Source organism: Styela clava, chromosome 1 (assembly GCF_964204865.1).
Source record: "Styela clava chromosome 1, kaStyClav1.hap1.2, whole genome shotgun sequence".
Lineage (NCBI taxonomy): Eukaryota > Metazoa > Chordata > Ascidiacea > Stolidobranchia > Styelidae > Styela > Styela clava.
In genome coordinates, this window is record NC_135250.1 from 31932280 (window position 1) to 31954395 (window position 22116).

The 22116-nt window shown below is 37.5% G+C and overlaps 1 long non-coding RNA gene across 2 annotated transcripts; it reads left to right on the forward strand.

The window, feature by feature from the left end:
- Nucleotides 1–163: 163 nt before the first annotated feature.
- Nucleotides 164–19397, forward strand: LOC144424353 (uncharacterized). Of its 2 annotated transcripts, none has more exons than XR_013476647.1 (8): nt 164–797; nt 6794–6862; nt 9835–9949; nt 13043–13103; nt 13864–13934; nt 14925–14980; nt 15410–15477; nt 18126–19397. It is a non-coding gene; the product is annotated as an uncharacterized LOC144424353 (long non-coding RNA). The 2 variants fall into 2 exon arrangements; XR_013476645.1 differs by having other exon boundaries at nt 169–797; nt 6794–6882; nt 18126–19395.
- The last annotated feature ends 2719 nt before the right edge of the window (nt 19398–22116 follow it).

Sequence of the window (22116 nt, forward strand, 5' to 3'; positions counted from 1 at the left end):
TTCGAAACTGAGAGGAGAGGAGAGCTGATGATAAAAGTATTCATAAATAATACGATTATTATGGTTTCATGAAATATTAATTAGAATACCTTGCAACATTCGTGTTCTAGAAATACGGCATTGTTGGTCCGTCGTCCATTTTAAATTGCTAATTTGATTCAAAGTTTTGCAATTTATATTGCACAATAATTCGAATATTTATTTTGGTTTTTACATAAAATTAGAGCGCATGAATGCAGTATAATATTTTTCATTTTTGTGGTTCCGTGTTACCTGATCTCATGCGAACCTTTCAAGCGTGTCATTAACCACGTGGACCGGCAATATTTTTACACCTTTGCAAAATCGCAGATATCGCGTTTTTGACCTAAAATTCGCTTGATATTAATTGAGTCAAAAATTTAGAATCATTTTATGCAAAAATAATATTTTTTAATTCAATAAAAACGCAAAAATACCCCAAATTTGCATCAAATGACGTCATTGCAATTCACGCGCCATTTTCTGACCTCGTGGGAATATTTTGAGCGTGTTGTCAATTTCTGCTCGGCTGATTTTACGTGATTACAGCTAATTGCTACAAGCTATATCAAAAATAGATTATATTCGTGTTCGAATTGAGTATATTCGAAAAATACGAATTGGATAATTCGAGTTTTTTGCTTCTCGTTGAGCGACAGCGCTTTGCAAGGTGATTTTTCCACGCGAACTTCTCCATGTTAAAACTTCCGCGGATCTCGAGATGATTTTGAGCCTGCACTTCGAAGATCGGACAACTGGAAGCATATGGACGATAGGTTTGTTTATTTCTTTTTTTCATACTTTCATGGAAACTTAATTATTATTGTTTTTCTACTTTTAAATACAGTACATTTTAATTTCATTCTGATGTTGCTAAGCATAAGTTTATTTCGACTCCATAATCAGCAATAGACGATAAAATAGTAGATAAAAACGAAAATAAAAGTAACTGAATATAGAATCGGGAATAACTAACTTAGAATGTAGAATAAAACATGAGTGGCTGTAAAATAAAAATAGTTGCTTAATTTTGTAAACAGTGAATTTATTGGCTACTCAATTTACTGATTTAGTAATTTTAATTTTTCTGAAAATTTGTTTTTATTATAAATCAATCATTTCTGGATTGTTCTCGTGCCCGATACTGGCAGACTGGGGCAGATTATATTTCATAATATAAAAAAAATCTGAATAGCATTGAATTGGAGTTCAGTTTTGAAAATAATTTCTATTTTTTTTTCAAGTTTTATTTCTAAAAGATTTCAGCAATGCACCTACAACAAGAAGCGTTGGGTCTGGTATAGTTTAGTACCACATGCACTTCTAGTTGGCCTGGCTCAACTATTTTTGCATATGTCAATCCTAACCCCTACCTGACTACGTCACCGAAAGATTAGGTCATTATACTTTGACAAGCCCTATGACAGTACGGCACACTGTATAGATCGGGTGACATTGTCTCGTTTCAGAGAAACCTATTTTACTGATGATCAGACCCCCCCCCTCTTTCGGGTAAAGTCTGCACATTGATGTCCCTCAATATCGGTAATAATACAGTATATTGAAGTTGCGCAAAATACTACAAAAAAGCGCAATATAATAACATCATCATTGAATTCCTTGTGAAAAAATAATCCGATTCACCGAAGGAAAAAAAATGTTACCGTGGCATGCGAGAGTTTTTAGCAAAAAACGACAAGTTTGGTCATGTGACAGCCGCGATTAATTCAGATTATTATTGAGACAAGCATGGCGCAATATGAAGCATCTGGTGTGGTGCCAGACGCCCCTCGTTTGTGAGACACATGGAGTGTTTGTTTTATTGAGCCGAATGGTGGGAAATTCTTGGAATTTGGATAGTGTGCCGTACTGTATGACGTGATGATGACGTCGTAGTGATGTAATTTTTGGATGGCATAGTCAGGTGGGGGTTAGGAATAACATATGCAAAATTTGTTATGCTACGCCCAATGAAAGTACTTGTGGTACTAAACCAGGCATGTTCAACCTTTTAAGTGTCGCGGGCCACTTTCATGTGAGGAACTTCATTGCGGGCCGCAAACGTTTTTGCCAAACTCAAAATACCATCCCAGTTCTGATTTACGTTAGAATTTGAACGTCGCTAAATCGAACGCCTGGATTGCATAACGTTTTTGCGGATTTCTGAACACAACATGCACACAAGGACCATGAACCATAAAGTTCAACTCAACTTTTAAGCAAAATTTTTAAGCAATAATATACATTGGCATAAAATCTCAAAATAAAAAATGTCAGCAATATTTTTTCAGATAGTACGAAACTTGCTTTTGTATGTCATTGCGCAACTGTTTAATATCAACAGATACTTTTGATACCACACAACGTATCTGGTCGTATTGTCATTCGTCAGCTTACTCCTATTCTTCGACTTCATAATTTTCAATTTAGAAAAGAAAGATTTGCACAAATAGGTTGTTCCTATTTTCGCCGCAATACGCAGTTCCTATTTTCGCCGCAATACGCATCGCCGTTTGTTTCAGGATGGGAAACTTATCTCCATCGATATACTGACTGTAGAATTCAAGTTTTCTATTTCTTTGAAACAAGCATTTCTGTTCCGTTTTTGGCTGGATCAATTCAAGTTGCATGTATTCTGGGGCATCTTCTCGAATGTAAAATAAACACACAAAAGATTGTCGAATTTTTGTAAGTTAGCGAATCTTTTTTAAATGATTTCAACGACTTTGCGACTTCATCGCAATATTTATGAAAACTTTAAGTGGGCCGCACGAATTCTTCCCGTGGGCCATATGCGGCCCGCGTGCCGCTGGTTGGACATCCCTGTACTAAACTATACCAGACTCGAAGCGTTTATACAGCTATAAATATGCGGGGGGAAATTTTCTCCACTTTCGAATTTTATTCTCCACTTAACTTTTTAGAACATTTTATTTCCATTGCAAGCTAATGACATAATGAGGTGGTCATTAGCTTTCACCCCTTCAGCCCAGACTGGATTCCATGGCAGGTGCACGCCCGAGGGCGCTAGCGCTCCACAAAAATGCACGCGAGCGAATTCAATTTTGCACGCCGAAAATTTGCAATTGCTCACCAATGTAAATCGGTTTAAATAGTTTTTAAATCAATAATCTAGTAATATAAAGATGCCAAAAAATTATAACTTTACAATTGTCGACTAATACTTGCTTGCAAGATTTGGTCTGATCGAAAAATGCGAACCAAAAAACACCATATCGTGTTGAATGATAGGAATCCCGTGAGAAAAATCGCCTCCTCGCCGACGCTGGCCAGTTATGGCTCTGATTCAGCGTATTTTTAATACAATCAATTTACACGGATGTACTGAACAGTACCGGTATCTAAAGTCGCACAAACACTCTCAAAATTAGTGACAAAATATAGAAATGATGTTTGGGGGTCTAAGGTCAAACGTCCATTTTTGCTATGATTCAACTTATTTTTTATCCAATACTGGTAATTTTACGCGGATGTATTGAGAGGTATCTTAGGTCGAAATTTCTTGCCCGATTTCTCGTTCGAAAAGGCCATGAAATCCAGACTGGCCAATGAATATTCAATCAATTCTGAAAAAAAAAATTGTTCCGGGCAATCTTTCAATTGGTATTGATTTTTAATTTAATTTTAAACAAAATATTTCCCTCGTGGCAGGTGCTTAGTTCTGAAACTTCTAAACTTGCAAAAGAACTCACGTTATTCTATATTAGACTATAGATCAGGCTGAGCACGGTTCTTGGATCAAGGGCCAAAAATTTTGCCCATCTTTACTGGGGGCTAGGCTTGCACGTAATTTACGGATTTACGTAATTACGTAATTATTTTGAGTTACGGAAGGGAAGTTACGAATTACGTAAAGTCGTAATTATTGCATTGAAACGAGCTTTCTTCAAAGCAGTCAATTTCGTCGATTGCGAAAAATGAAAGCTCAACAAGTAGAAGTTAGAGTTCCGGTATTCGCAGCCGTTTTTCTCTCTCTTGTTACGTAGGTGAAGGAGGGCATGACGCGTTGCCATTCACTAACCTATTATCAACTTCTCTGGCATGGCCAATGTAAATTATTAACGTAGTTAAGGGGGAAGAACTGAGTAGGGCCGTTTGACGCCAACACACCTGGTTTTAACTTCTCCCGTAACTTAACCGTAGATAAGGGATAGAATTACGTTGAGACCGATTGACGCCAACACACCTGGTTTCAACTTCTCTCGCATCTTATCTAGCTTGGCCATGGCCAATGTACATAATAACCGTGGATAGGGGGAAGAATTGTGTTAAGACCGATGGACGCTAACACGCCCGGTTTCAACTTCTTCGGGTGAAATGACTAATGAACGCAGGAGATCAATCTTTCAAACATGGTCTATCAAACATTTGTATCCATTTTACTTTTATTTATTATTTACTTGTTCCAGTTTTCCGTTACTTATGGTGTATATGTTCCGTTTCTATTTTATTCTATTTTATAGTCACGCGTTTAAATAGTATGAATTCCCCACCAAGTGTGGATTAGCAATGCTTAACCATTCTTTATTGTTAATATCAACACTTGATATATGAACATGGAATATCATACTGTTTTTGGCTGTTTTATTTCAGACTTGGGGTATAAACAGGAAAATATCCATAACCTTTCAACACGACGATCTTGTGAAATTTAACGAAGAGCTTTCGCGACGAATTGGAACCAAATAAGCGAAAAGAGCGATTGATCACTCGCGCCAATACCTCGCCGTGATAATTAATGTCGCGCTTATCAAATATCAATATGACGACAAAAGAGAGATTGCGTAATGAACTAACGCAACTTCGTCTTCTCGGCATCGGTAAAGCGATTGAGACGGCAGAGAAACAGCAAAACGACGGATTCCTCGCGGACCGCAAAAAATTTAACTGCTATCATATAGAATCAAATATGAGCCAGTGTGTTTATTCTGTGCGAGATCCATTTTCTATTACAAAATCTTGATGTTCTGTTAACGGTTTTATCGTTATATATCAGTCCGGGTGATGTTATATATCAGTCCGCATGATGTTTTTCACAATTCCTCTCAATATTTCGGCCATATATGATTAACTGTCTTACCAAATGCGCCAACTTATTTTGATTTATCGTCGACTTGAATACCACCGGCACTCGACCAAACTTGTGTCAATCTTGGCCGATAGGATCGCCGACTTGAGTTAGCAAATAAATGTCGTGAGTGTAAAATAAATGTCACAAAATGCATTGTTTTGCGATATAACTTTTGTATTTTCGGAGAAGGCATATCATATAAGCTCGATATTTTAATTATACTCAAATAAATAATATTTGATCTAAATTTATCGCAAATAATGTTATAAACATTCAGTCCGCGAGATGATTAAATGTAAAATGAAGCATGGTAATCGGAATATCGTCAATAAGTCGACATCAATAATTATTATTATAAAATGCTTAACAAGGCAGTAATGTCGGATAATGCAGAAGACGCTGCAAAAACAAGTCTTCGTCGCGAGGAAATCGCAAGTATAGTCAAACGAGTGAATACGCTCGTCGTTGGTTAATAAATTAGAAACCCGTAATTTTTATTCAGTATTAAGGTGGTTTTAAAAAACTATCGTTTCCATAAATATCCGTATACCAGTGTCGGTAATGATAAAATAAAATTGATCGCATAAAAATGGGACGGTTAATTTGCGAAGGTGATAAAGGAAAACCAAAGCTAACACAAAAGATAAAAATCAGAATAAAATTTATTTGAATTCACTCCTTGGTATTTGTCTTTAACATCTGTCGACGGCGTGTAGTACTGCCAAGAATATGAAAACCCAACTTCAATGTCCCATTCGGAAAAGAAGTGGATTCAATTGGTTGTTATGATAGGTTTAAATGCGTGGAAAAATATCGCAATTACGGGGTCATTACGTAATTGATTTTGCCGTAATTACGGAATTGATTTTTGTCAATTACGTGCAAGCCTACTGGGGGCCATGTAAGTGTGACCTAGAAAGTCGCATTTTATGAAGAGTTTTACAAAAGCAACAGTGGGAAACAGTAAGCCGTATGCCAAAACTGAATTTATTCTCAACAACCTCTTTGAGCTATTTTTAACTGAATCATCAAAATTTGGTTTTAGTTTCAGTTTAGTTGTAGCAGCATCAAGCGGGTCAGATTGCATTACCTAGCAGGCCAGGATTGGCCCGCAAGGTCGTACATTGCCTATGAATTAATGTGTTATTAAAACTTGGATATGTATTTGATTCCCCCCTGAAAATTTAAATAAAATCTTATGAGTGTGGCTTACTAGGCTAATGAGGTCATAGGGTATACAAGTTTATATATGTGTGTTAATAATTAGGCATTTTTCAGTTTTACAATTTCAAATTCCATATTAGAACATTTATATCCCCTACTGCCACCACTCAAATTTTTAATAACATCCCCCCTAAGTGCCTACTTTGCATGCCCTTAAATACAATCAATTTTTGAAAGTCCCAGGCAACCAAGTCGTCCACACCTGCGTAGTTTACGTCGCACCTGCCAGCCTGTTCCAAAACTATTGTTACATCAAAATACGTAACATACGCTCTATTATGACATTGCACCTGTGATTAATTAGCCTTTTTGTATCAAATGATTAACAATCAAAAATGGGTTTTGTTAATTATATTTTGACGGTTCATGTGACTACAAATTAAATTTTATAGACTCAAATATGAAAAATTGATTAATATAAAGTTTGGCTCTGTGAAGTATTTTTCTTTTTTTTAGAAATCTGCACTCAAAACAAAGAAGTTTGCACTCGTAGGTGAATAAAGCTCAACCCTGGGCGCTCTAGAAGTATGTGTAACAATTTGAAGGTAACTAATTTTGTTCGCCCATTTTACATCAAGTTGTGTAAAGAGACAGAAGCCTATGGGCAGGGGGTATGGTCACTTGGCTAACACAGACAGTCTCCGAACTCGTAATGGTGCTAAAATAAAGAAAATTGCAATGAAATTATGGCCCTGGTACACACACTACGGGAGTACCAAACTCTGAGCACATGTATGGGTGATTGAGGAAAGCTATTAAGAATTATACTATATATTGGCCGTTAGTAAATGCTGATTGAAATGGGACTCATGTTAACTTGACGTTTTTAATGAGTTACTTTCTTTGCTTTATATTAATTGCTAATGTATCCTAGCTACAACATTTGGCAAATTATGTTACATTAACCAAAATTTCTCTTATGAGTTGGCAAGCGAATTATTTTTCCATTCCCATTATGTTTATAAATTTGATTATTAGTTTCATGGCTACCAATTTTCTTTCATGCAGTTTATTACTTGTTAATAATTATGAGGGAAGTAATTAAGTTTACAGTTGCCATGAACTTCATAATTAGCTCAATTCACAAATGCCATAGAAGTGTGGGCCTGTTCTAAGAGTCGTTCATGGCAACTAATTTTCATTCGCCATCACAGTCAACTTCATTATTTTATGAATATATATAATTACAGCCCGGGCTGAGGGGCTGGTTCGAAGTCACAGTGGCTCCAGCGATGGAGTGACAGTATATTTGACTTTTGGCTCTGGAGCTTTATTTTCTCACATCAGAGCTGGGTTCCAGCTCCATATCTATCGAGGTTTTTAAGTGTGACCACTGTCATAAAATAATTGCCCAAGCGGTTTAGTGGAAGCGACTCAAAACTATGATAAAAGAGTTTTAAATTTAGGAAGAAATGAAAGTTTTAAATATATGAATTCAATTTTAGATTTTGAATTATATTGTAAATTTAATTTTATAAAAATTTACGAGCTTACGAGCGAGAATTTACGATTGATACATATTATTATTATTTGGATGGTATGGATAAGTATTAGAAAAATATTAGTTGCTCCTGGTTGCTACGGCTCCTCAGCCCCGATCATAGCGAAAACCAATTGGATATCCAAATCTATTCCGGTATGGCCAAAAAAGCTATCAAGGCGCCTTTTCAACCTCCCCATGTCCACCATCAAGTCCAGGGTGTAATAGATTGGTTAATAAGCAAATGCTGAAACACAAAAATTGTGTAAAGAGAAAATGAACAGTCCGCTAATTCCTTCATTTAGCTCAGCCAATGAATAAGCAACGTTTCATCAAATTTTAGTTTCAAAGTAATAGTCATTAGTCACATGTAGAAAATTGTAAGAAATAAAAAAAGAGTGATGCCATTCCCGCAAGACTATTTTCATACGCTACGTGACTACAGTAGTTTTTGTATATTGTTTCAATAAATAAATTTTAGACCAGTTAAGAAATTCGCTCCTTTGAGCCACGAAACCCAACACTTAGGATGATGTGCCTCACGGCCGAATTATTCCAAAAATAGTAGATTGGAACATATTGTTAGATATTGTTGACGGCTTGAATACGGCCGTGTTCCGAGAGAAGACATGAAAAATCTTTGTGTAAATGAAACAGCTAAGCTATTTTCTTCAATTCAGCCAACAACGAGCCACGTAACCATATCCCCATGGTCACCGGTTTTCTAAAGACTTTCACCTGTTCACCCAACCCAAATAACATTCATAAAACTAAAGCCCCTGTTTCCTGTCAACTAATGGCTTTCTTTTCGAAATCATTCCAGAAAATTTTTTTACAAACGCTAAGCGTGCCTGAGACGCACCTGTTAAATATTATAAGTTACACCTTGCTAATTTGATTAACCTGTTTTCCTAAAAATATTCATTTTTTCATAAAATTTCATTATAATATAAACATGCCTGTTTCGGTCTTGTATAGCTGATAATTTATACTTATTATGTTCAGCCCATTCTTGATCATATGAAAATGATTTAATCTTCAAATGTGAAAGTTTTGAAATTATTTTGATGAAAAAGGTAATTTTCGAAGTTAAAATGTGGCGATTAGGTAGTTGTACTGGCAGTTGTAAGTAAAGCTGTTCTGAAAATTGAATGTATGAGCAGAGAGAGGAAAGGTGGCAGAGATGGCTGGCCATAACTGAATACTTGACTATTTTGAATATTTTAAAAAAAAAAATTTGAATCTAAATTTATTCACTTCACTAAAATACAAGGACATAGCAATTAAGCCTAATAATATTATCATTGTAAAGCAGCTATAAATACAAATGGCATGTGGTATAAGATTGAAATTAGTTGTTTTTTTGCTTCTAAGACAAGAGACTTTATAAACATACGGTATTCGCACCTATGAGTTGTGGGATATTTCGGCAAGCACAGAAAAGAGACCAATTATGCTCAGTAAAATGTTTTAAATTCTACTGGAATATCAAAGTCCTTAATAACAGCACACAGTTTTTTCGATTGGCTAGTTTATGTTATAAATTCTGTTTGTTTATCATCAGCGCAAGTGTTATTTAGTCCATCGACATTGTTAAGCTATATTCCACACAATTATCTCTCTACACAAGAATTAATTATTGTGTTACCCTTACCACAGGCTTCCATTTTTATTTTGATCACAAAACAGTTCGCTGATTGAGAAAAATGTGCGAATGTTATTACGCGATCATCGTCATAATCAAATAAATGAACCCGATTGCCAAATTTCTATCAGCCAAAGATTCTTATAAACAGGAAAAAAGATATACGAATTGGCCATCTCTGAAAGCTGGTAACATGTCTGGTATTGTGCTGTTATTGCACCTGCACTTAAATGTATAATCTGTTTTCTTTGACTCTGCTCATCTTACTTTGAGAGAAGTTAGATTGCAGCCTTCGTTTGTATATCTTATCTTTGAAAAGTTGTGATGCTTTATATACGACACCAATCTTATATTTTTTGTTTTCAATTCCAGCTAATATTTTTACTATTGTGACTGTTTGGTGAATAATCAAATGAAGCGACAAAGAATTGATGTTACGGGAATGAATTCAGCTCTGAAGTATGAAAGAGAAATCCATATGAGATAGGTAAGTTTAACATTATTATGGTGGCCCAAAAATGTTGTCTCAATATTGGCTAAAGTTCAAAGCTAACTTGAGTGCAAGACCTCCGGTCAAGTCCTGGATTGAATGGCCATTTTTTTTAAAAACTGAAATAATCAAAGCCCTCCGTGTATCATTTAGACTCGGACCTCGCCTAGGTTGGTAGTCATGTTGGGGGGGGAACCCCTTTTGAAATGTAATTAAAAAAAGCATTTTTCTGAATCACACATGTGATTTTTTGTGGCTAGAAATGTTTTTAGACCCCAAAGACTCTTGCAACCCAACCCGACTTCTCCAAGCCTCTGACCGGACCTGCTAGCTGTTACAGTGCAACTTGGCAATTAGAAAAATCAGATCCCCCCTTTAAAAATTCCTGGTTACGAACATCCCTTGCATGCTTGTCTGGAACTATTTTCATAGCGAACAAGCAATATTTCTGTACTCCTCTGCTATCATACCTCTCAGTATAAGTGATGAACAGGAATAACTAATACTGTCAGATGGTATGATGTTAGCGGCCTGCACTTTCAACATCGATTCTTCAGTGTTTCACAATTAAATTAGGCCCTTTTATCATAATTTTAGACTTCCAATTTTTTTAAATGATTAATGTTCAAATAAAACTATTTCAAATGCTTTCTGAAATTGAGAATTTATAATTATAATGAATTTGGTCTTCTGTTATATATATTAAGTCCATGCTTCCGAAAACAAATAGTTGGCTAACTAATACATGACATGTAATAGCAACCAGACGAGAGGTCATAGTTTGCCATATGATTAAGCTGTCTTATCGGTTTTCCTCTCTCCCAGGATAAGAATCTAAATTCAATCTTATTCTATTGAAAGCTTGGAAAGTCAGCAGTTTGCTCTGCTGGGCATGGTTTTCTGTATTTGGATTTCGGAGATTGAATTTGAATGTTAAAACAAAAAATAGTTTTTAAAAATGAAATTATGTTTCATTTTTAATATTATTTAAAAGCTTGAATTTTGTGGTTTAATGTCTGTTTTTAATTTCTGAGTCTCATTTCTCGTCATCCTAGTTCAGTATTTATCTTGCATACGTTGATAATACTGTTTGGTATGATGTTAATTGAGCCTCATTCACACCATAATTTTTTTTTGGGGGGGGGGGGGATTCTGAATGCATGAGGTTTTGGCAGAATCAAAGTCTTTCAGGTTCGGTATCGCTTTTTTGGTTCACTACGCTCTACACCGATTATTTTTCTATTGGGACACATTGCAAATTCAACATGTAGTGATGGGCCGGACTAAGTAATATCAATCTACTTCGCGTGCTTTAATTATATTTTATTGTACATTTAAATAAAACCAAAGTATAATACAAATTCAACTTTTAATGATGTGCGTATTCTGCGCTTTATCAAGTCTGTATTTATAATATTTAAAATACTGGGTATCGCCGAGCTAACCAGCCTAACGATATCACGCTGTGTAAGCACACTACTCAAAGAACAACCTGCCAAGGTCTGCCCTATCTGCGAGCTTGAGTTAGGCCCCCAAGCCAAGAACTTTCCAATATATAAAGTTTTGTGATTTTCTTAGATCAGGGCTGTAATGGAGATACTGATACCTGATCACCTACTGTTTCTGAGAACAGTTCAGAACTCACTCAGTTTATCATACCTTGTGATCCAATTTCTCCAACTCATCCTTTTCACATACAGAAGTGACATCGTTTTACTCCGCAGTATTTGCCTACATTGTCAATATTAGCTAATACTGCTTTGTAAGATGAAGCCACTTCTGCACTTTCTGCGTCCTAGGGAGGAGAGGAATGCTGAGAATATGTTACCAGCAGGGTTTATTTCATCTAACTATTTTCACTGAGAAAGATGAAAATCAACCAAAGAAATATTTATCTGAAATAGTTGTTCTTAAACTGGGCATTTGCCCTATCTGAAGAGAGGGGTTAGGGTTAGGGGTAACCCCTATAGAGGGGTTATCTGGGGGCAATGACCTACACTAGGCACCTTGTTAGTAAATATGTCGGTGATACAGTAAAGATCTCAGAGACTGGCCCCTTTGTGATCACATCACCTTGGGTGTAACGAATCAGGCCAGCGCTTCTCGAACTTTTCTTTGTCTCGACCCACATAACATCTACGCCTTTTTAACTCGCCTTGCGAATAACCAAGAGACTTGAAGATAAAATTCTCACAACCAGCTTATCACAACATCTTTCGAGGCTTTCAGATTTCAGCCAACAATCCGAAAAATAAAAGAGTTCGCCGTAACTAACATTTATATCCGCGGTTAAGGATATTGAACAGTTGATGAAAATGCCATGGCTTTTAAGTTTCCAGTCTGGCACGAGGCCCGTTCGCCAGTTGGGAGACAAATTTACGGCTCAGAGGTGCAGAGATCGCCATGGCGACAAATTTAGTGGCAATTTTGATCCCTGCCTACGGTCCACTACAAGGAAGCCTGCGGAACACAGTTTGAGAAACGCTGGTGCATGCAATACCAAACCAGATTCTGGTCCTCCCCAAAATATTGGCTGTTTACAAATCAGTAGATTAGAGCCTTGTTCTGAGTGAAAATTTAGAAATTCCTAACATTCTGTTTTTGCCCCCCCCCCCCCCCCCTGTGCGGGGAAGGGCCATGGTTACTGGCAAATGTACCGTTCATAATTCAAATAAAAGTGCATAAAAACAACTAATTTTCCTTATGCATTGACTCCATATTACTTATCGATCTTGATCAGTAAGTATGTTGATAGGTATTTGTCTGTCTGTCCGTCTGTTAGATGCACGCGATATCTCATGAAAGCGAGGTTCAATCTGCTCCAAATTTTGCATGTGCATTCATCTTAGCTCGGATCAGAAGCGTATGGATTTTGGATGGATTATGTGTATAATTAGCGAGTTATTAATTAGTGATGGGACACACGGTGTCACTATGGAGTAAGACCACTGTTTTGGGGGATCCCCTAACTTTCGATCGATAAGTCTTCGGTTTCCAACCAAATTCCAGTTTGTGGTCTTGTTTAGAGTAAAAGGCAAGAGACCTCTAAATCAACAAAATATATCTAACCCTAATTCATTAATTTTTCAGGTAACGTTTGATGAAGCAGTGAAGGATCACTTGGAGGAGAGGAAGAAATGCTCAAAACTTGGTAAAAATAATTTTTACTTTCAAGCCTTGCATCCCCCCCCCCCCCTCCTAATACAATGATGAAAGCAATCACTCGCCGTTCTTACTTTTCTGTGGTGATCAGTGTTTTCTGAGTTTCTGTGATATTCAATATTCTGTGTGATTAGTGGCGCTTCCTGCTTAGCAACAGTTTTTAACTGATAAATTGGCCTATTACAGTGGTTCCCAAACTTTCTAATATCGCTACCCGAATCACTAAAAGCTCAATTATCCATTTAATAAAAATACAGCAGTCATATCGTTATCACGTTTACTTTGACCAAAAATGATAATACTAACATGTTTCGCATGTTCTGATCGGACTATAAGATCCCAGGCTTTCATCTAATCCCAAACTTCCTCAGCATCCTTCGAAGCATGTGACCAGATTAAAGGATCATTATCTAGATGCGAGCATTACATGCCCAGCTTTTCCCCCTAGACTAGCCAAAGGTAGCGGAATCAAAATAAGAATTTTCAAAACATCTGGATTACCCACTGAAAACTGCCAATTTATCACCAGTTTTGGAACCACTGCCTAGTATTTTGATCGTTGTACCAGTTTGATGAATTGAGAAACCAATGCCGAGTCAGCATGATGACGATCCTTCTGATAATATTAGCTAATTTAACCCCAGTGACTGCTCAAAAAGCCTTTTTTCAAAGTTAGAACATATAGAAACACCCCAAACAAATAATATTTTTTTTTGCATTATTAGACTACTTACTTTTTAAATTTACAGATACTGGCAGATATTTCATGAAACAGACTAAAGCTTACTCTGGCAGAAGAAGAAACAATGTTCATATCCTGGTAAAGATATTTTTATTCATCTTCTCCCCCCATTTCAATGATGAAAACAATCACTCGCCGTTCTTACTTTCCATGGTAATCAGTATAAGGTGTACATGAAGTCTGAAAAATTTTAAAAATGCTAAAGGAATTTATCGATGCTATATACAGGGAGTCCTCGTTGTTCCGTTCTTAAGACAGTTATAACCCGAATTTCAGTGTATGTCGGAACAATCAAAATGACGTACAGTATCACTGAAACTGTGTACCATATGACTGAAGATTAGTGATTATTCGTTCATAATCGTAATAGTTCGCAATTGGTCACGTCATTTACGATGTAAATAACGAAAACCAATGAGCCCAGAGCACTGATTTTCTTGATCACAATGATCCAGTTTGTGGGCTTAGTACAGTATTATCTTTTATATATATTTTTATGGAGTGCTTTGGAACCTCAAAACAGCGTTATGGGGTGCGCGTTCGTAACCTCAAAACAGCGTAAGTCGCGACCGTCGTAACCCGAGCACTCCCTGTATTGTTTTGGCCCTCACAGATGTATTAAATGAAATAAAAATACTTGAACAATTACTGAATAAAAAACAAACTTGGTTAAGATATATTGAGAATTGACTTCAAATTGAAATTGTAAAGTGACTTCATGGACACCCTGCCATCAACTATGTTAGCACCGCAGATACATTAGAATCAAACAAATCAAAATTTATGAGGAAAATAAAATAGCAAATTCAATTTTATGAATTTGTAAATTATGTTTTTCATTTGGCTGTAAGAAATTTACATATTCAAGATACCTATTTCTTGAGTCTAATTCACCGCTGTAAAGTCGAGAGTTGGCATTTTTTCAAATAATGTTCGTTTTCTTGGTTCTGTAAACGATTCCTGGATTTCGTTTCACCCCGAGTCTAATCAACTTTGTCAGCGCTTGAGTAGTTTTTCTAACCAACCCCTTTGCTGCTTTTTTTACAAATTATTTTGAATTTTTCTCAGGTCCTGGTGGTTATTCAACAATGCCCTCTTTGCCAGAAGAAGTTCTTCAATATCTGGTAATTTTTTTTTATAAATTTTACCCCCCTCTCCCCCCGACTTCAATGATGAAAACAATCACTCGCCGTTCTTACTTTTTATGGTGATCAGTGTTTTCTGAGATTGTTATCAAGGATAAAAGGGATGCAGTGTGGAGATTTAGAAATGCTTGACAGCTGTTCAATTGATAACTTGGCCTAGCGCTGCCGTGGTCAGCAAAAATTTATATGTAATGTTTTTGTAACATTTTTGCGACTCCGGGAGATGTTTCGGTACTCCTGAAGTATGCGCACCAAGATGTTGCACAACCTGAACCCAAACCTGACTTCCGGTTGTGCGTCATCTTGGTGCGCATACTTCAGGAGGTCCGATGTTTCTGTGACGCAAAACTGGATTAGTTGAGAAACGGTGTATTAGCATTTTATCAAAAATTATTTCAAATTTTTCAGGCTATGATGATGATTCTGCAAACGGTGTGAGGATGTTTTCTTCGATGTAAGAAGTTCTTCAATATCCGGTAATTTCTTGAAAATTTTCACTTCCCCCCTTCCCCCCACTTCAATATCCGTTAATTTCTGGAAAAAATTTACTCCCTCCTTTCCCCCCACTTCAATATCCGGCACTTTCTTGAAAATTTTTACTTCCCCTCCGCCCCCCATCTTTATTTCCCCTCTTTCACCCAAATACAATGATGAAAACAATCACTCGCCGTTCTTACTTTTCTATGGTGATCAGTGTTTTCTGAGATTTTCCGCATAAACTGGCCTTTATATTCTAAAATATTTTCTCAAAATGTATTTGAAATAGTGAAATATTTGGTTTTGCATCAATGATAAATGTTTTTCTGATTATATGTCAACTCGCACCCAAGATGTTCGCTAGTAGGGCGGTCGTTGTTCATTATTTCTACTCATGCAGCATTCCACATAGACGTTGGATTGGATATGAAATCTCTAACACTGTATGGTATGCGTCTGAGAAGATTTTACATTTCATCAATTCTGGGGGTCTTAGTATAATAAGAGGAGGGCTGCCTCTAGTGGTCACATGATTGACTATTACCGTATATGCTCGTTTTACCGCCCGATCTTGATTAAGGGACCGTTTGAATAGCCGCCCGTGTGAACAGAACATAGAAATAAATAAGGGCCGGTGCTTGAATACCCGTCCGATGTAGAAGCTGATTATTCAGTGGTAGAGAACAATAGGAAATAAGAAGCGCTTTTGTCACAACGCTGTTGAATTTTAAGCGCTGGTAGATAACACTCGAGTCTTAGGCGTCCAATTACATAACAGATAGCATTGATTACGTAACACCATGGTTCTCGAACTGGGCGTCGTTTCGATATTGATAGGGTGTTGCAAAACTTTTCTTCTTTTGTGGATTTGTACCTGCGGTGCGTAGAAAAAGTCAAAATTTTCGTTATTCTCGTTTAAATCATACTTGGGAACTGGAATAATTAATTAACAAGCGTCCGTGCTTGAATAAGGGTCGGTTTGAATAAGGGCCCGGTTAATGAGTTGGTTGAAAAAAATATGGACCCTGGCTACAAAACGAGCAAATACAGTATATGGTAATTTCAGAGCCCATTAGCCTCGGCAATCGATCTTGCCTGTATGTTTGATTTATAGAGGGTCAGGTATATGTTAATCGTTTCTTGCATCGATTTTTATGGGTCAAAAGTGAATAGCGGCCAGCCAAGCCTTTTTTGTATACATAAATACAAACGAATATTGCGGTTTGAAGCAGCAATCATTGCAGGCCATCGAACATCATCAATTCATTGATGAACACAAAACCTTATTTCTAAAACTTGAATGTTTGAGTTTTTGGTATTAGTTTGATAGAGTGAAGCACTTATGAGATCAGAATTCATGCATTTGGAACGATAATCCTAAATTTGGCTTCACAATTGCTTATGTGCACAAAGGTTTGGATTAGGCCATAATTTTATTCCGATTTTCCTTATTTTAGTTCTATTACGAGTGCGGGGCATGTCTGCGTTAACCGACTGAATATACCGCCCATAGGCTTTCGTCCTTTTACACAATTTGTAAAGTAGGTAAACAAAATTAGTTACCTTAAATTAGTTAGTTGGTACACACACCTCTGGAGCGCCTTCTTTTTTACTAAAAGTGTGAAAATAATAAAATTTCAAACCTTTTTATCTTGAGACAATCCCATCCTCTTCGGCTCTTCCTCGTAGAATCCTTTCGGCAAATCTTGTTTTGCTATTTCATGAGGATAGGATCTCAGAATATCGGCTTCGACCTCTGGTGGGAATTTAAAATATTCTGAGCCTTTTAATTTTGATAAAAGGCATCAAAATTTTCTCGTTATTAAGATTTGATTTTCTCTGAATTTGGAGATGTAGTCTTAGATAGAAATCTTTTTTAAACCCTGTTACAAATATTAAATTTCTAAAACTTTTCCATCCAGGGTCGAAGCCAAGGATTTCAAAAGGGGTCTAAATTCTAATTGACAAGTTAGATTGTATCATTTAACGCAGTGGTCGGCAACCTTTTTCGGTGAGGGACCAGTAGAGCCTGACCTTTTGGCGGACCACCTGGTACGGACGGAATGAGCTTATGTAATAAATTATATGTAGGATAAATAGGTTGATATTAAATTCAGAGAATAAAGGTGATGTTATTCAAGTAATGTGTTTCTTACGTTTAGCCTACTGCGATTTTGTAGTTGTCAATTTTAAAAACCCGACTTCACATAAATGTAAAAATGCCTGTAAAGCTTTTCTACTAACTGCAATATTCAGTTAGTAGTATTGCCCAAAAGACTGCCGAAGTACCCTATAAATCGCAAAGACTCTTTTCGACTAATTATTGTTGAGTTGTTAATCAACTAAACATGTTATTAGGACATTGTCCGTCTTTTGTGCCATGTTTCCGCGGACCGATAGTGACCTTTCCGCGGACCGGCGATGGGCCGCGGACTGGTGGTTGCCGACTACTGATTTAACGGGTCTGCTCGGAATACATGGGCTTTAAGTAAAATACATTTTAAGCTACAAAATTTGGTGTGCATGGTACTGAAAAAGTTATCTGTAGATTTCGATTGGGGTGGTCTGACCCTCAACACATCCCATCCCTGTCTGCACCCCTGCCTTAATCTGTATTACAACTCTTACTCCCAAATTTATTTTTCAGGTTCATCGTTAAGAATCGAGTTTGACAACCCGAATGAACCGATTGGAGAGGGGATGATCTGAGTATACCTGATTAGCCCAAATATATGAATAATTGGACCTCCAGAAGTATGCGCACCAAGATGACGCACAACCTGAACATAGTATGTGTGTACTGGTTAGGTTCAGGTTGTGCGACATCTTGGTGCGCATACTTCTGGAGCACCGAATAATTTCCTATCCAGAACACAGTGATTTACAACCTATGGGTCACCTGAAAGTTCTTTCCGATTTCTCATTTTTGTGCATTTTATTTTGTATTTGATATTGAAGTGTTGCTCAATAGTAATTGTATATTTTGGAAGTATCGCAGCGTAAAAACTTGGAATCATCCATTTTGCCTAAATAAAGCCTCACCACGATTTTAGAAAAATCGGTGATGACAAACAAGTATCAATGTTGAAATAAATTTTAGGTAAAAATGATTGTTTTATAATATTTTAATTTGTGGCCGTATATATAATATGCATGCCGTTTAGTATTTGCTCATATCCTTGGGTCACGTGATTTAACAATATTTAGGTCGCAAAAAAAGGTTGGGACCACTATTCTAAATAGGTACGATGATCTGTGAATAGCAATGCTCTTTGACGTATACCAAACCAGAATTTTTGGAGCTCCAGAAGTATGTGTACCAAGATGGCGCACAACCTGAACATAGTATGTGAGCACCGGTTAGGATTCAAGTTGTGAGACATCTTGGTGCACACGTTTCTGGAACACCGAATTTCGCTATGACAGTGTTAGGTAGGATGCCACGGACGCGGAGTTGAAACATTGTGTATAACTTCTGAGTGCAGAGTCTTAACAAATTTCGTCAACGAGTGAATAAATGTTTTCCACTCAATCCAGATAAAAATATCTTGAGTGTTGCGTACTGGGTTTGCTTGAGATTATTGTCACGTCAGCGGTTCCCAGTCTTTTTTTAAAGTTCCTTCCTTGGCTTACTAGGTGTGTTGTTGATAAACGTGACTCCATATTCGAGCCTGCCGAAATCATGTAAGCCTCTGTGTAATGATGGTCTTCATCATCCGAAATGTTAATGCGAGGACGCAAGCCGACTGTTTCAGGTGGCCCAAATTCGCATTTTCACTCTGACATTGAGCTTAACACCGAAAATGGAGAAACTAAACGTATCTCAGGGTAACCTGAGTTCAGGTTGTGCGCCATCTTGGTGCGTATACTTCAGGAGGTCTTACTTTTCGTATTCATCCGAGGACACTGCTTAACCATATGGCGAACCCCGGTCTCTCGTCCTGTTACCAGTCCAACTCGGGTATGAGGTTAGTTATTTGTTTTCGGAAGCATGGACTTGATGGTGGAGGAAGTCGTAAACGACCAGCAGTTACATGAACCATCCTACGGCGGCGAGGAGTCCAGCAATCCTCTCGCAGAGCAGTGGGAGGTGCAACGGCGAGTATATTCCTAACGCTTAGCAAGATGCACCACACTACTAATAAATGAGCACAAGTTCATTGATAAAAATAAGTAAAACTGAATACACGGTCGGTGCACAATACCTGAGTCCAGTGGTATCCCTAGGGCAGGGATGGCGAACCACTGACCCACGGGTCACAAAGTGACCCACCGCGTTTTATTCGTGACCCGCCAAGGCACGAATAAAATAAAAATAAATTGCTAACATATTAGTAATAAAAATTGATAAACCGGTCATAAATTAATCTAACAATAACTAAACTATTATAATGTACCGTCGGGGCCGCGATCGCTTATTCTCAAATTGTTAATTTTTGAACCGGTATGGATATTTTCAAAACCCCTAATCTTAGACGCAAGTCTGCACCGCCGTGTACCGTTATTCAGCTATTGGCTCTGATATCGTTTATGACATAACAATGCAATTTATCTGTTTATTTCTCGCAGCGTCGAGATAATACGAGAACTAGATGCCACTTTGATTTTTATTAGTTTATCGCCTACAATGCCGTTGAAAAAAAAAAAATTTCAGACTTCAAATAAAAACCTAGAAATCTGAAATAACAACGGGGCAGTGTAGAAGTGCCTTAATGTGGTTGAAAACTGATCAAAAAATATAACACTATCAGAGTGGAATTTCCTCCAAACGCTTTGGAACAGTGAAATAGTTTGCCGCATCGTCATAAACGTTTTTGGTAATTCATATACGTGTTTTCGTACTCCTATTTCATAAAATCGAATGCCATAAAAAGTCCCTGATAGAAGTACTGCATAAGTAAAGCCCAAAACTACACCAACACCAACAGAAACTCATAGATACAAACATTGATTAAATATCTGTGACCCACTCTCTTCTTTTACGCGATAAAAATATTATTTTCGACCCATTCATCGAAAAAGGTTCGCCATCCCTGCCCTAGGGTGTGGCAGCCATGGTGGCGTTTGAACATGGGCGCAAAAACGGCGAAAATTACTCTGCGTGGGTTCGCAGGCTCGAATCCCATGCAGGGATGGTTATGTGCAAGAGAATTGCTGGACTCCTCGCCGTCGTTGGGTGGTTCACGTAACCGCTGGTCGGTTACGGCTTCCTCCACCACCAAGTCCATGCTTCCGAAAACAAACAATATAACTAATCCCATACCCGACTTGGAATGGTAACCGGACGAGAGGCCGTGGTTCGCCACATGGATAAGCCGTCTTATCGGATTTCCTCTCCCCCGGGATAAATATATAAATCCTATCCTATCCCTATGAAAGGGGCGCATTTTTAAACCTTAGCCATGGGCACCATTTTACCTAGATACGCCACTGCCTGAGCCACTCCGAGTTCCGACGCATCGATGATACGAATTAGGCACAGTACGGTATAGCACGGGTCTAACGAGGAGCAGTTATTCACCCACTTGTTCATATTATTTTATCCTCGCGCCTCGCCTCGACTTTTCATTTTACTAGATTCTGTTTTCCCACAAGAGTCCATGCAACTGCAGATTTTTTTAACCAATCTAACATACTACACTCAGCCGATAACGACTCCACCACCAGAATCGATGACTCAGGGTTCGAACCCTGGTGTTTCCGTTTACGAGACCTTAATCTTAACCCCCGAGCCACCGAGCTGATCTTCCTGTATCGCCAGTTTATTAGAGGTTAATCTTCAACTGCACTTGTAGTTCTGACGTAGTTGCCAGGTATACAGCACCAATACAACGTATATTCAAAAAACTTTGATTTGCAATTTTTCTTAAGAATTAATTGAATGAACTTCAATATTGAAGATACTAGTGGATATTTATATAAATATTAGTTATCTTGAACTCGCTATCAGAAATCTAAATACCTCCAGTAGATCTTGAGATTTTAGTGGTCGGCCGTAACGTGAGTCAGAAATGAGTCTCCTTTACTTCTGAATGAGGGCGCACGGCCTTGCTTTGATTGAATTCCTCATAAAATATACACATATTCATATATCAACATTTTCTCCACAGAGCGGATTGCTAAGTTGAATAAAAACACTTGACATACTCGCTTTTTTCGGAGACGGCGCAGCCTTATAAGAACTTACTTACTCCTCTCATTCCTGGCAACTTTATAAAATCATTTGGTATTTTACGCATCGAAATGTTCAAGTTTACCGGTGCTGCTTTCGAATGTGGCGATAAGCTTCGTATGCTTAGTTTAGTTTAGCCAATTAGTTTATCTATATTAAGCTTAAAACTTAGATATAAAACAGGTATGGTCTACTTTAGTACCGTTCGGACTTATTCGCTACCGGGAATCAATGGAACTAGATTCGAATTATCTCATCCTAACGGGGAATTTCAAAATGTTAATGCCGGTACCGAAACTGAGTTCATGCATCTGAAACGAATAACTGACTGACTATTCCTATAACCAACGTGGACCGGTAGCCGGACGAGATGCCGCGGTTCGCCATATGAATTAAAGTTAAACCGTCTCGTCGGCTTTTTTCTACCAGAGATAAATGTGAAAATCCCATCCATCTGCTACTTATT